This window comes from Prinia subflava, chromosome 3, assembly GCF_021018805.1.
Source record: "Prinia subflava isolate CZ2003 ecotype Zambia chromosome 3, Cam_Psub_1.2, whole genome shotgun sequence".
Taxonomy (NCBI): domain Eukaryota; kingdom Metazoa; phylum Chordata; class Aves; order Passeriformes; family Cisticolidae; genus Prinia; species Prinia subflava.
In genome coordinates, this window is record NC_086249.1 from 89,086,655 (window position 1) to 89,099,645 (window position 12,991).

Sequence of the window (12,991 nt, forward strand, 5' to 3'; positions counted from 1 at the left end):
AAATGAGGGCTTCAGAAGCAGTATTGCAGAGCTGGGGAGAACCTAACTCATTTTCCAGAGTGGTTGCAATTCGCTGGATCTGAAATGAATAAACATGGGTAAACCTGTGAGAGAATCAAGTTGGAATTTTATCAGCATGTTGTTACCTCCAAGGAGAGACCTGAGTCCCACAGTGGAGCACTGGGCATTCTCTATCGTGGCTCTCTGAATCCATTCAAAAAATTAGGGATGATGGGTATTATTTGTATTCCTTTTTTCCTGCTTATCTTGCAGTTTGAGCCCCGAAGTAGCTAATTTTTAACTTGCTACAATAAATAAGCCTGCTGACTAATTTTGCTTTTAAAAATCCCTTTAAGCTCTCAGAAACCTTTGGGTTCTGAGTGACTGGAGGAGATAAATTACACAGGTGAATTTGAAAGGCTATTTATGTAGTCATTCTGACATATTGTGATCCAAGAAAGTGGTCTGCAAGTCATTTTTGAAAATTACAGACAACCTTTTCTTCTTGATACCTAGGCATGGAGGTTTCAGCGGTGGTTCTCCTTCCATTTTTGCTTCCCTTTTTCTCTTCGTGTATTTTAAGAGTGTCTTCTCCTTTCCTTTTTCTTGTCATTCCTTTCTCAGTCTCTGCACCAGGTTTCATGAGTAACAGATTTACTTCAATATTTCTTTTATTTTGTTAAATGGGAGGTGAACTGGCTACTACTTGAATCTGAAATGACCTTGGAGGAATGACGAGTCAGTAGGTTTGAAATGGACCTAAAAGAATGCTCTTGGTGATGATCCAGACTTTTACCATCTGAATCCTAAATACTGCTCATTTTATAGTATCACAAACTACAGTGACAGAACATCCTAGAATGACAGTGGGATAGAAAGTAATTGATTCTATTCTGGCTGCAATATAATTACATAATTAAAAATATTATCACAGACTAACACATAGGTAAAACAATACAGCGCCTGAAACTGCCCTTGGAAAACTACTGAGGAACTTCTCCATGTTCACAACAAGTTAGATTAAGCTACTTCCTGCAATAAAACTAGATTGACATTTTTATATCTTAATCTTCCAGGTACAAGCATAAGGCCTACCTGCAAAATAATAAAAAAAGGCAGTAATATTTTGTTTTATGTATTCCAGAGGCTTTTGAATGCCTAATTCATTTAATAATACTAAAACGTTTTTAGCAAAGGATAAAAGTAGAAGTTATCTTCCTTTTTTGATAGATCCTCTCCCACATCTCACAGTTCTCTGCATGCTTCATTTCTATAGAAATGAGACAAGTGGCAATATCTCTACAAACTTATTGCCCAGTGCCCTTTTGCTGAGTGGGTCTGGTGACTGAAGGCAAACTTATTAGGTTGTACAAAAGCAGGGAAGGAAGGGATGCATAATCTTCCCCTTCTTTTAAGGAGACTCGGGAAAATAATGTAGTATTTAATTCTGCTTCAGCACCCTAAGGACTAATCTTGCATTTCAAGGAAATAAAACTGAATAAAAGCAAGCAGGTGTATAAAGCTATGTAATAGTAGTCATCTTCCACTCTTTCAGGATGTACAAAAAGCTGGGACCAATTCCTCCCATGGAAAGGCAAGGCACATACCAGCCTCAGATGAAACACTATAAAACAGGCATGTTTCCTCCTCCTGAGAACACTGTGGTCTCTCCCTAATGAGATCATTGTTCTGTCCATTTGTGGAAGTGTTCCATGTGGTTTTCTTTCCAGGAGAATGGGGACTATGAGAAGCTTAGCTACATAGCCTTTTTTATGAAATCCCATAGCTACTCTAGAAGAAAATAATGACAATCGGGTCGTGATAGCTGTTTCTTACATGGTGTCCATAATACACAACTTTTGTATTATAAATCAGGGGGAAACAATAGCCTTGCCCCATAAGTCTTGCAGTCAAGAATTTAGCTCTGAAGCTGTGAAAAATGAGCATGTGACCAGTGCATTACATCAGGAGGTAGTTTATTTAATAGAAAAAAATACCATATATTGCCTTGCTTATCTGTCTCTCCTATGGAGTGCTGCTGAAATGGGATATGCATGCAGCTGAGATCAGAGCCAGAGGAGAACACAGAGCACCAGGCTATGTGAAGGGGAAATAAGAAAAATTGAGGAAAAGCCACACATAGTGTGACAGTCAAATACAGTTGGGAATATAAGGACATATAAAATCTTTAGAGCAACCATCAGAATGTACCACCTTCCCAAGGTAATGAAAGCCTGAGTCTGCTGTTGCTCAGTTGTACTCATGCCCATTTCCAACCTACTCAGAGGTGTTCTTCATGGAATAACAATATGTTTTCTCTTAACTTCCATGTAGAGCTCATGTTCTCCCTTTTACAGGAATGCTTGAGGCAAACAATAACCTTTCATTTAAGAAAATCACATATGGTTTATTTTTGTTCTGATCAGTAAAAACAGGACAAAGAAAGACAGCTTAGAACTAAATTTGGAAACTGTGTAAGACCTGATAGCAGAAATTGAAGTTCTATTGCACGCAAATATACTGAGATCTAGAGGGAAAAATCAGCTTTTTTAGCTATAGTTTTGCTGTGAGATTCTGAGCATTGGGTGAAATTCAAAATTTTTTACCTACAGAAAACAGAGCCACCCTAGCAGCAGGTTTTTTCTACCCTTACTAATGTAATTCTGAAGCACCGGTCACTGACAAAGTACTTATATGCAGAACATTAGTTCTTTAAGTAGAAAATCTAAATTAATGGTGCAATTCTAAGTCCTCAGCACAGGGACCCTTCCAGGTTGTATAGGCTGGAACTATTGGAAGTGGGTAGAAGACTTCTAATGAAGTGTAAAGCAGTGTCAAAAAGGTTTCTCTCTTAAGCTGAGAAACTCCTCTGCTTGGTTTTAGACTAAGATTTATTTCAAGTGGTGACAGCAAAAATCTCTAATTTTCAGGCTGTTGGAAATGTTATTTTGCCTCCTTGGACATGTTAGGCTTTTCTTGGCCTCACTCTTGTTTCCATTATGTTTTGACAGGTATGGAGAAGTCAGGCCAGGAATATCAAGGTTTTACCACCTTGAAGCACCTGTTTTTGTGTTATGATTTGATGTGACATCTACTTCAAACTTGGGGAACAAATACAGGTTTCTACTTGGGCAAGTTAATAGTTGTGTAAGGAAACATTTTCTGAGAAAAGAAAGGGATGGCTACTCTCAGATATGTAGCAGTTCCAACTCTTGTTTGCTTCAAAATCAATCAGCACCTTTTGGTGATTTTGGAATCATACACATTTTAAGGAACACTTGTAGTCCAGTTTAAGGGATTTTTAAAGACTTTTTGAAGTAGATCAAATTAGACTGAGTTGCTCAGGGTCTTGTTGACTTTTGAATGTCTCCAAGGATGTCTGTTTCACAGCCTCCCTGGGCAGCCTATTTCAGTGTCAGATAACCCCATGGATAAATAGGATTTCCTGTTTCTCATCACAATTCCCTTTTACCTGCCTGCTTCCATTGCTTCTTCTCCTGCCACTGTGTCCCTTTCAAAAGAGTCTGGCTCCTCTATCTGTATAACCCCTGAGAGGTGTTTGGAGACAGCAGCAATATCCCTGTCTTTTCTTCAGGCTGAACTAGCCCAGTTCTCTTGCCCTCTCCTCTTCCTTCATGGTACTCTGACCATCCTGGTGGCTCACTCACAGAGGACTCCAGTCTACCTGTGTCTTTCTTGGACTGGGGAGCTCAAAGCTCTGCAGGGCGCCCCAGAAGGGGTGAGCAGAGCAGCAGGGAAATGCCTTAGCTTGCTGGTCACACCCTTGCTAGAACAGCCCAGGTTGCCACAGGCTGCCTCTGCCACAGGCACATTCCTGGTTTATGCTCAAAGTGTTGTCCACTAGGAACACCAGGTCCTCCTCTGTAAGGCTATGTTGTAGCTGGTCTGTTCCCAGCACGTACTGGTTCCTGGACTTTTATCTTTCCCAGTTCAGGCCATTTACCTTTGCTGAGGTTTCCATGAGGTTCCTGATGGCATATTTATACAGCCTGTTGAAGTTTGTCTGAACAGCACCCCTGTCCTCCAGCCTACCAACCACTCTCCCCAGTCTGAACTTCCTGACTGTGCACCTCTGCCCCATCGCTCAGGTTGTTAATAAATAAAATAAACAGTACTAGCTCCAGTATCAATCCCTCAGGCATGCAGCAGGTAAGCAGCTGCCAGCTGAACTTTGTACAGTTGACCACAACCCTTTGAGCCTGATGAGCAAGCCAATATTTCACTCACCTGATCACCCACCTCAGTGGCATATTTTGGTTATAGGATAGTGCAGAAGACTGTCAAAAGCATTTCACTCTCTAGGAATGTTTACATTTTTCTATTTGAATTTCTTACTCTACACTCTAGTCCACGCTTTCTGTGTACAGCAGTAGGTTTTACCCATTAAAATGAACTATCAATCCTGACACTGAACACATATGTCTTTTTGCCTCTGGTTTCCTTGAGAGTTAGTGGATATAGGTACTTCCAGAAGTGAAAGAGTTTCCCAAGAGCAGAATTAACTCCAAGAGTTTTCTCTCCCTGGTAAGAAAGTATTTTCTAAATTATTTATTTTAAATCCCTGTTATGTCCTTTAACTCTTTTATTTTTATCGCCTTGTTTATCCCTAGTACTGTTTTCTTCATATATATGGAGAAATGTCCTTGTTCCTTGCCTGATTTTTCCTCAGTTCTCATATTGTTTTAAAATTCTTGGTACAGCCACAGTAATTTCTTATCTTTGCTTTCTGTCTAACATTTGAGATGTTCGCTGTTCTCTCTCCATTTATAAACTTCTTCAGATAACACTGCCTTCCTGGCAGTCTTCTGTCATTTAAATTAAGTTTCCAGAAGACTCCATCTGCCTGGTCCTTGCCAGGTTACCATTTGATTTATATTTCTTCTAATCCTTTGACTCCTTCCTCTCCTTACAATAATGAATTCTTCTCATTCAATTTCACCAGGCTTGCTTCCCACCTTTATGTTTTCAGGCATTTTCTAGTGCCAATCAAACTGAGAATAGCCACTTCACCAGTAGCTTCTAATTTGCATGATTGGGAAAACAGAGGGTTGGAAGGGGGACAGGGCAAGGGAGAAATCATTACCAGAAAAATTTCCTGGAATAACTGTGCCTGTACTAGGGGATTTCAGCATGAGGGTACTGCTGACCTTTAGAGCATGATGCTTTATGCTAACAAACTGTTAAACTGTGCCCTCGCTGGTGTAAGCTTGGCCCTTCCTGGCTAGAGCTTTCCCCAAACACTTCCTGGGGGCAGTTCAGCTCATCGTCATTCCAGGGGTCATTATTGATAGGTAGTTTGCACACAGACACTGATTTGGAGCTAAGACATTTTATCAACTACATACTACTTTGCCTTAGTGCAAAGGAAAATTCTTAGATATGTTTCATAGACTGGTATATAAGATTGCTGTGCTGTGTGCATTTGCTTTTCCAACAAATTTGATGACTCCACCTATCATTAGATTCTGTCTTTTGTAGGCTTCAGCTGCCAATTTGAAAAAGCCCCTCCTCCTCCTGGTTAATACTTCACAGATTTTTGTGGTTAAACCAGCCTGGATCTCATCTCTTGAGCTTCACAAAGACTATATACTTTCTTGGCATGAACCTTAACACTATTTCCACTAACTTGCATTTTTGCTGCTTGGTCAATAGGATGTATCTATTCCTTTCCCAAGCAAAAAGACCTTTTAGCCATAACCATTAATGGAGAGCTGACTCCCAGTGTCTGTCACAGCAAGTGAAATTTTTGTTACTGTGATTGTCTCAAAAGGCAAGAAATGGCTTGAGGTTTTTCATTTATTTCTTTTTAAAAATATATACACTTGGTTTTCCTTTTCCTTTGTAAGATAATTCCATAAAAATGAGAAGGAAGCAGGAAAAAGCCTATAGGACTTGAAGAAGGAAAAATTAGAATATGTAAAGATTTCAAAGAAGCTTTTAAAATGCAGAGTCCTGTTTTGATATAAATAATAAAATGATTCTGGAGAATGATTTGATGAAAATGGCTCTTCAACTCAAGGCAACAAGTATACACACATACTTCATGATGTGATCATGAAGATATCTTCAAGATATCTTCATCCAAATCATGAAGTTCCTCAATGGATGCATTATTATGTATTTTATTTATGAGTAATTTTAGTCACTGATATGCTTCACAAATATTAGGGCAGAACTTCTTGAGTAATTTCAAGTCAGGGTACAAGATCAGAAATCAAACCCAGGTAGTATTTTTAGGGTCTGTAATTATTATACCATTATGTTGAAACAAAACTACTATTTCAGAAGGAAGTCATCACTGTCTTATTATATTTCTTAAATATTTATTCCTTTCAGCTTAGCTTTATCATAGAAATGAACATTAATATGTGGCTAGTGTGAAACAGGTTTGTGCATGCATACTTTTTTTCACTTACTTGCAACTTTCATTTTCTTTTTTTTCTAATAAAGGCTGCAGATTTTCTGATATGCTAGCTTATCTAAAATTTTTGCATGACCTTGGTGACTGAGAATTGTTTTTGAGTGTAAGGCATTTGATTTATATAAGACAGGAAATATGAAGAAGCATTTTGAAGATGGAGTGACTTATGATGAATTGGAGGTACTGAGTCTTGTTATGTTTCATCAAATTTTTATTTCTTGGTATTGGTTCTGCTGGTGTTAGTGAAACTTGATTTGCATGCCTGTCACTTGTAGTGAAGAAAATATTTCTCACACTAGATTTGAATAAAACACACAACTTATGGAGCTGTCTCACATAATAACACTATAGTGCAGTTGATTAAACCTTCTTCAGAATATTTATGGGAAAATATTTTTCTACTCTTTGCCAAATCCTTAGTTCAATTCAATAATAACTCCAAATACTTACCCATTAGGAAAAAAATATGTAGATAGGCAAAAATTGTTTTCTGGGGTTTTCTTTCACCAAATATATTTCTAGAAGCTTTAAAGAATCTTCAATGGAGGACTTTTTTAAATATCAAAGAAAATTGCTTATTTTGAGTTTGGTGTATCTATTATCTTTGTGTTTGTAGCAATGTTGTAGTGATACCTAATATCAGATGCAGGAAATTCAGTTCTAATTTATTAATATTCTTTTACTTTTGTCTATTGTTATATAAAGGTTCTATGCCAGTTTCTAAAGTAACTAGCAGCATTTAATAGGAATTATAGTATGGGAACATGAAGGGGAAATGAAATTTTGACTCAGTAGTACATGGGCTCTTTTTCAGTCCTATTTTTTTTCTATAGTTGTATTTCAGATCTCTCCCTTTTGCTGTGCTTGGTTTCTGCTATCAAGAGGTAGCTGATAAATAATTGTCCACTTGTATGTCTTATCCTGACATAGGATATTGACTCAGATGTGGAAGCAAGGAAGTCCTCTTGGGTCTCACTGCACAACCACAGCCAAAGGAACCACAGGACAATTCCTATAAACTTCCCAAGGAAAGTTTTACCCAAAGCCAGAGAATGAGCATCACAGACATCACAAAAGTCTACCCTGTGTCTTTCAAAATAGACTGAGGGCTGTCGACTTTCATGGAGACTTTTCTTTAGTTTGACACTTTATGTTGTCAGAACACAGGTATAAAACATCTGAAAGGCTACGCCAGGTCAGAACATATCTGAGAGAGATACCTGACATTCCACCTCTGACTGGAGTCAAAAAAAGGTGCCTGCGGTTGTGCAAGAAGGATTTGAAAGAGTGCAGTCTCAGATTGTGATCTCCTTGCTTCTCTTGACTGCTTCTCTGTCCTTATCTTTTTCCAGTCAAAAATGTCCATGCAGAATGGTTTTCCTTTGGAAAATGTGATTTGACAGAACTCAGACACAGCATGGTGATGTGTTCATTTAGTAGAAGATTAAAGAGTAAGCAGCAGGCTTGCAGGCTAAGCTGGAGTCCTACGGCTGTCTAGACTTAGAATCAAGATCCATAAAAGACAAGCTAAAATTTTCTAAATTAGCCTGAAGCAGAATGCACAAGATTCAGCCTTACAAAAGAAATGGAAATCTTTGATCTTTTATCTTGAACAAGGCTATTTTAAGGGGGTAAAAAACCAGTCCTTTGAAGAGTCTTGGTTATTTGCCTCTGATACCTGAATGGATGATATGTAACAATTTGCTCTGTCCTTCCACCTTACCTAGGTACTGATATGATCCTTTCTCCAGTAATGCATCCCTAGAGCTTTTGTTCTGTAAATCAACAGCAATCTGTTGATATACAGACTTACAAAGAAATATTTAATTCCAAGATCAGTCTTCTGTCTTACCTTTATTTACTCAGGCATGTGGTAACAAAGATGCTGAAGACTGATGGTTGACTAACTGGGGAAAACAGAGGTAAAGGCCCTGGATTTTAGGTTAGAGATGCATCATTCAAGGATTATGAGCTGCTTTGTAAGAAGGCAAAATCATGGAAGAAAAAAGACAAACAAACAAACCACCAGTGAAAAGAGATCTAAGAAAGACGTACTACAGAAACTGTAAGTAAACTCTTGGGAAAAAAAAAACAAACACCATTATGATTGTTTTCATAAAAAAAAGTTGAGAAATGCTCTAGTAGTAGGAACTAAAACTCTGAAAAAACTAAAATGTTTCGTGATTTACCAGGAAAACCCTCCTGGTCTAAACTGCTAGGACAAAACAATAACAATACCCATACTACCTACAAAAATATTTTCAGTTGACCATTTTAGTTACGGTTATGTGGCAAAGAAATTATGCTCAGGACAAACTACAGATTCCAGATAGTACCTCTTTAGACACAGGAATCCTGAGAGGTACTTTGTAAGCTGTCTGGGAAAACTGCAGCATTATGAGGTGACATATATACATAACTTTTGTAATTTGTCCTAGCTACAAGAATAATGAGTGATTGCTTCCTGCAGTTGAAACACATCCACCAAAGATCAGACTGGAAAAATAACGATGAATTTTCTGGGTTTCTCAACACCAAAAGGCAATTATCTGTTGTTCAAGTAAAGACAGTTTAAGAGAAAATCTGTTAGAGAAGCAGCAAACATCCCTGTGTAGATAGGTAGGGGGCTAAGAACAGTGTAGACTATTGATGTGAAAATGTCCAGACAGCAAAGCATGAAGCAAACACTTAAATTTACGTAACCTGCAGTTTGAAAAATCTTTTTTTTCCTCTCCATTGATCATGATGCACTCCATTGTACAAGATGCACTTGTTAGATGATGATTAGAGACAAGAAAGGTCTGTTATAATGAACATTAGGAGAAATTTATGAAAAGAGTTTGGCTTTGCATCTTCCTGCAGAATAAATGTAAGAAGAGCAATGAACTGTTTTACAGAATAAACTTGGTGAGACAGTGCGAGTTGTATCTGCTGACAAAGAAAAGTGGAGCTAAGTGATCAAAGAGATTTCAATAGCAGCTGAATAGGACATTAAAAGCTGTGAATCTGAAAAAGAAGCAGCAATTGAAATATTCAGCATTCAGAAATTATCCAGAAGTAATGTTAGAAATGATCATGGGAAGCCACAGAGCAAAGCCAGGAAGCATTGGGGATTTGGAAGCTGGGAGTGAGATTACTGGAGCTATGTGGAAGTTAGGAACTTTGAGGGGAATTTGGAAGCTGTGGGTGGCCATGATCATGAAAAAAATGCTAAGATGAGGAGTGGTAGGAACAACTCTAGGGGGGTTTATGACAAAACTTTATGATTTCTCGGTAGGATTATTCTCTTAACAACTTTTTATGTTCTTATATTTGCAGTATAGAACAAGTTTTGGAAGAACCAGATCAGCATTTGAAAACAATAGAATCGTAGGTCTCAAAATGCAGAGATAATAAGTTTGGACACATGTGACTGTAATGTTGTCAGCTGCTGCTATTCCATATCAAGGCCTCTAATATTTGCTGTTTATTCTTCAAGCCAAAGCCTGTGAAGACAAGTGATTAGAAGCAAATATTAGCTGCTTTTTTGGTTTTTGATGAGATTCTGAGAGAATCTTGAAATCATGATGAAAAAACCACTAACAGTTAAAAATATAACAAAAATAGTCAGCAACGGTTTATTTTAAATCTCAGATTTTTCATGACCAACTGTTTCAAGACCAGAGCCATGATTTGCTAACGTTTGACAACTAAATGATGTAATTGAGAGCAGAAAATTGTCAGTGGACTCTTGAAAATTATGACAGTGAAATGAAGGAATTAAATATTGATATTCAGATTGTATTTCCAGAGATCCAGTAGGGATTATGTCAGTTCTTTTAAGTCTGGGGATTTTTCCCCAAGAGATATTCTCCCATAAAGATATTTTGTAATTGGAAGGGAAAAAAATAAACAAATAAAAACTCCTCACCAAACAGTCAGAAGGCATTGTGATACAAAAACTTCTAAAGCCCTGGGTACTTTGACTTTTTTCAGGATGTAACAATTTTTAGTATGGGAACTGTAAGGAGAATCATAAAGTGAGCTGTGTACTAAGATTTGCAAAACTGCAGTGCAAAGAAATCAAGATGGGCAAATTTTTTTTCAGTTTTATGTAAATTGGAGTCTTTCCGATTTCTGCTTCTGATATTTAGAAGTCTCTTACTTTTCCTTGTCTCTCACACCTTTGCTGGAAGTGCTTCCTGTTGCAGAAGCTGATTCCCTTATGTTTTCTCAGGTCCAGCTGACTTGTAGCTGTTTCGGTCTTTGTCCTGGCTAAACTGAGCAACACTCAATGACAACTAGTTACCAGAAAAGGGCATTTTCTTGTTCTTTGTTGATTATTAGAGCCTACACATCAGGCAAGACTGTTTCTAACCGCAATGAGATGATAAAAGGAAGAAAGCAATTTCCAGTTGAGAGTTTTAATTTCTGTTGTTTGGCAGGTACCTCCCGTATTATTCTCATTTATCGAAAGAGTGTTTTTTAATTTTCTTTAGAAAAGTAAAAAGCTTCAAGTGAGGATGGCAACTAACTTTTGAATTCTGATCTGCTATTTTAGTCTATGACAACCAAAGGAAAGACAATCACACTTACCATGTCAATTACCATTATTTCTTTAGCATGACAGATTCCATGACTAGTTTTAATGACTGCATTTTCTATAGTAGCTACTATAGATATAATAGCTACTGTAGCTACTGGATAAACACTAATTAGCTGTTAGGCACAAAAGTCTTAATGGGCCGAAATGTCTGGATATCCTGCTAAGCCAGCAAATAAAGCAATATATAATAATTATGAGGACAAGAATTTTGACTGGATGCATTAGGAGAAAAAGGAGTGGATCAAGACAATCACCAATTTTATTGTAAGGTTCAGTAATGGCAAATATATATTAAAAAATCTGCGGGTCCAAGTTGGTTTTTTGTCTTTTTCTGGTCCTGCAGACCTTTTTAAAAGTTGTGGTGTTACTGAGTGGACAGTGAAGGATGGTTTTCCTTTATTATGTTATTTTGAAGCTAAATTGCCCTTTTCTGTCTAGCAATGCTTTTAGTTTTGATAAACCTGAGATCATATTGGCAAAATCTTCTTTTTCAAAGATTTGAAACCATTTAATGGCAGCTGTGATGTCCTGTCACAGAGTCTGCAGATTTTAGACTAATCAGTACTAAAAATCACAAAAAAAAAAAAAAAAAAAAAAAAAAAAAAAAAAAAAAAAAAAAAATCAGGACAGTGGGCAAAATTTGGAACTGCAAGAAACTCAGAATAAAACATAGCCTACAAAATTAGTCTTTGAAGAAGATGTATGAACTGGAAGAATCACAAGTTTGACTTTGAGATGCTTTATGAGCCTATGGTGCTGACAGTTGAACACATTTCTTTTTTATTGTGTAAAAAGAAAATACAAAGAGGGCAAGTGGGTGAATGGGCCAAAAACCAGTCTTTGTATGCTGAGGTATTGGCCATGTATCAAAAACCAGAATAGATTCTAGAATTATGCTGTGATAAGTCAAAATACTTATTTTTTTCCATTCTTGTCCATAAGCTGAACCCCTTATTTATATTCCCTCTGCAATGATGAGATACTTAGCAAGAAGCGTCTAGAATTTGTGCAAGCATTTGGACCAATGAAAGAACGGGAATGACAGCAACCTAACCCATTAACCCTCAACCCAAAACATTTATTGCCCAGTTGTTAACTAAAACATTCAATCTGGTTTGGGTTTTTTTTAGGTTTTGTGTGTGGTGGTGGGGTGGGGTTTTTTGTTTGTTTGTTTGTTTGTTTGTTTTTGTTGGTTTTGCTTGTTTGTTTTTTGTGGTTTTTTTGTTTTTGTTTGGTTTTGTTTTGTTTGTTTTTTGTTTTTGTTTTTTTTTTCAGGAAGTTCCTTACTAGAATTCTGGTTCAGTTCAAAAATTTACAATTCAACAATGGAATTTATTTAGTTATGAATTATCCTACGGACAGAACATAAATAACTATGTGTTCAAGACCCTGCTCTTTGAAGAAAACACTTAAGGCAGGAAAACCGAGGTGGTTCTGAAGTCCCCCATCCAATGCAATCTATCTATTTGTATACGTACAAGTTAAAACAGCTCTACCTGAAAGCTAAGACCTTTTTATCTTAGTTTTCAGACAGCACTTTGCTCGTGAGCGTATTTCTAAGCAACAACCGACAAAACCACGCTAATGGAAAATGCGTAGCGTTTATATCCAATCGGTCGCGGGTTATTTAAGGACATCACTGCTAAGTACAACTAGTTAGATACCTATCTACCCCACATCAACCTAGCTACAGCTTAGTTAGATACCTATCTACCCCACATCAACCTAGCTACAGCTTAGTTAGATACCTATCTACCCCACATCAACCTAGCTACAGCTGTATCTTTTAGGTGCCCCATATCCCACAGGCAGCCGAGCCCCGTGCGGATCTCCCGTTCGTGCCAAGCGCGGCAGCGACGCGCGGGCGGAGCTGCGCCCGCCTGAGGGGCGGCCCGGCGGCTGTGGGGGGCACGGGCCGCGCCGGGCTCGGCACGGGGAGCGGGAGGAGGCGGCGCTGGAAGCCG

The 12,991-nt window shown here is 37.9% G+C and overlaps 1 long non-coding RNA gene across 1 annotated transcript; it reads right to left on the minus strand.

Annotated features, from left to right (window-relative positions):
• Nucleotides 1–11,605: 11,605 nt before the first annotated feature.
• LOC134548247 (uncharacterized) lies at nt 11,606–12,975 on the minus strand. Its single transcript, XR_010079732.1, has 2 exons — nt 12,776–12,975; nt 11,606–12,691 (listed from the first exon to the last, which is right to left on the minus strand). It is a non-coding gene; the product is annotated as an uncharacterized LOC134548247 (long non-coding RNA).
• Nucleotides 12,976–12,991: the final 16 nt, after the last annotated feature.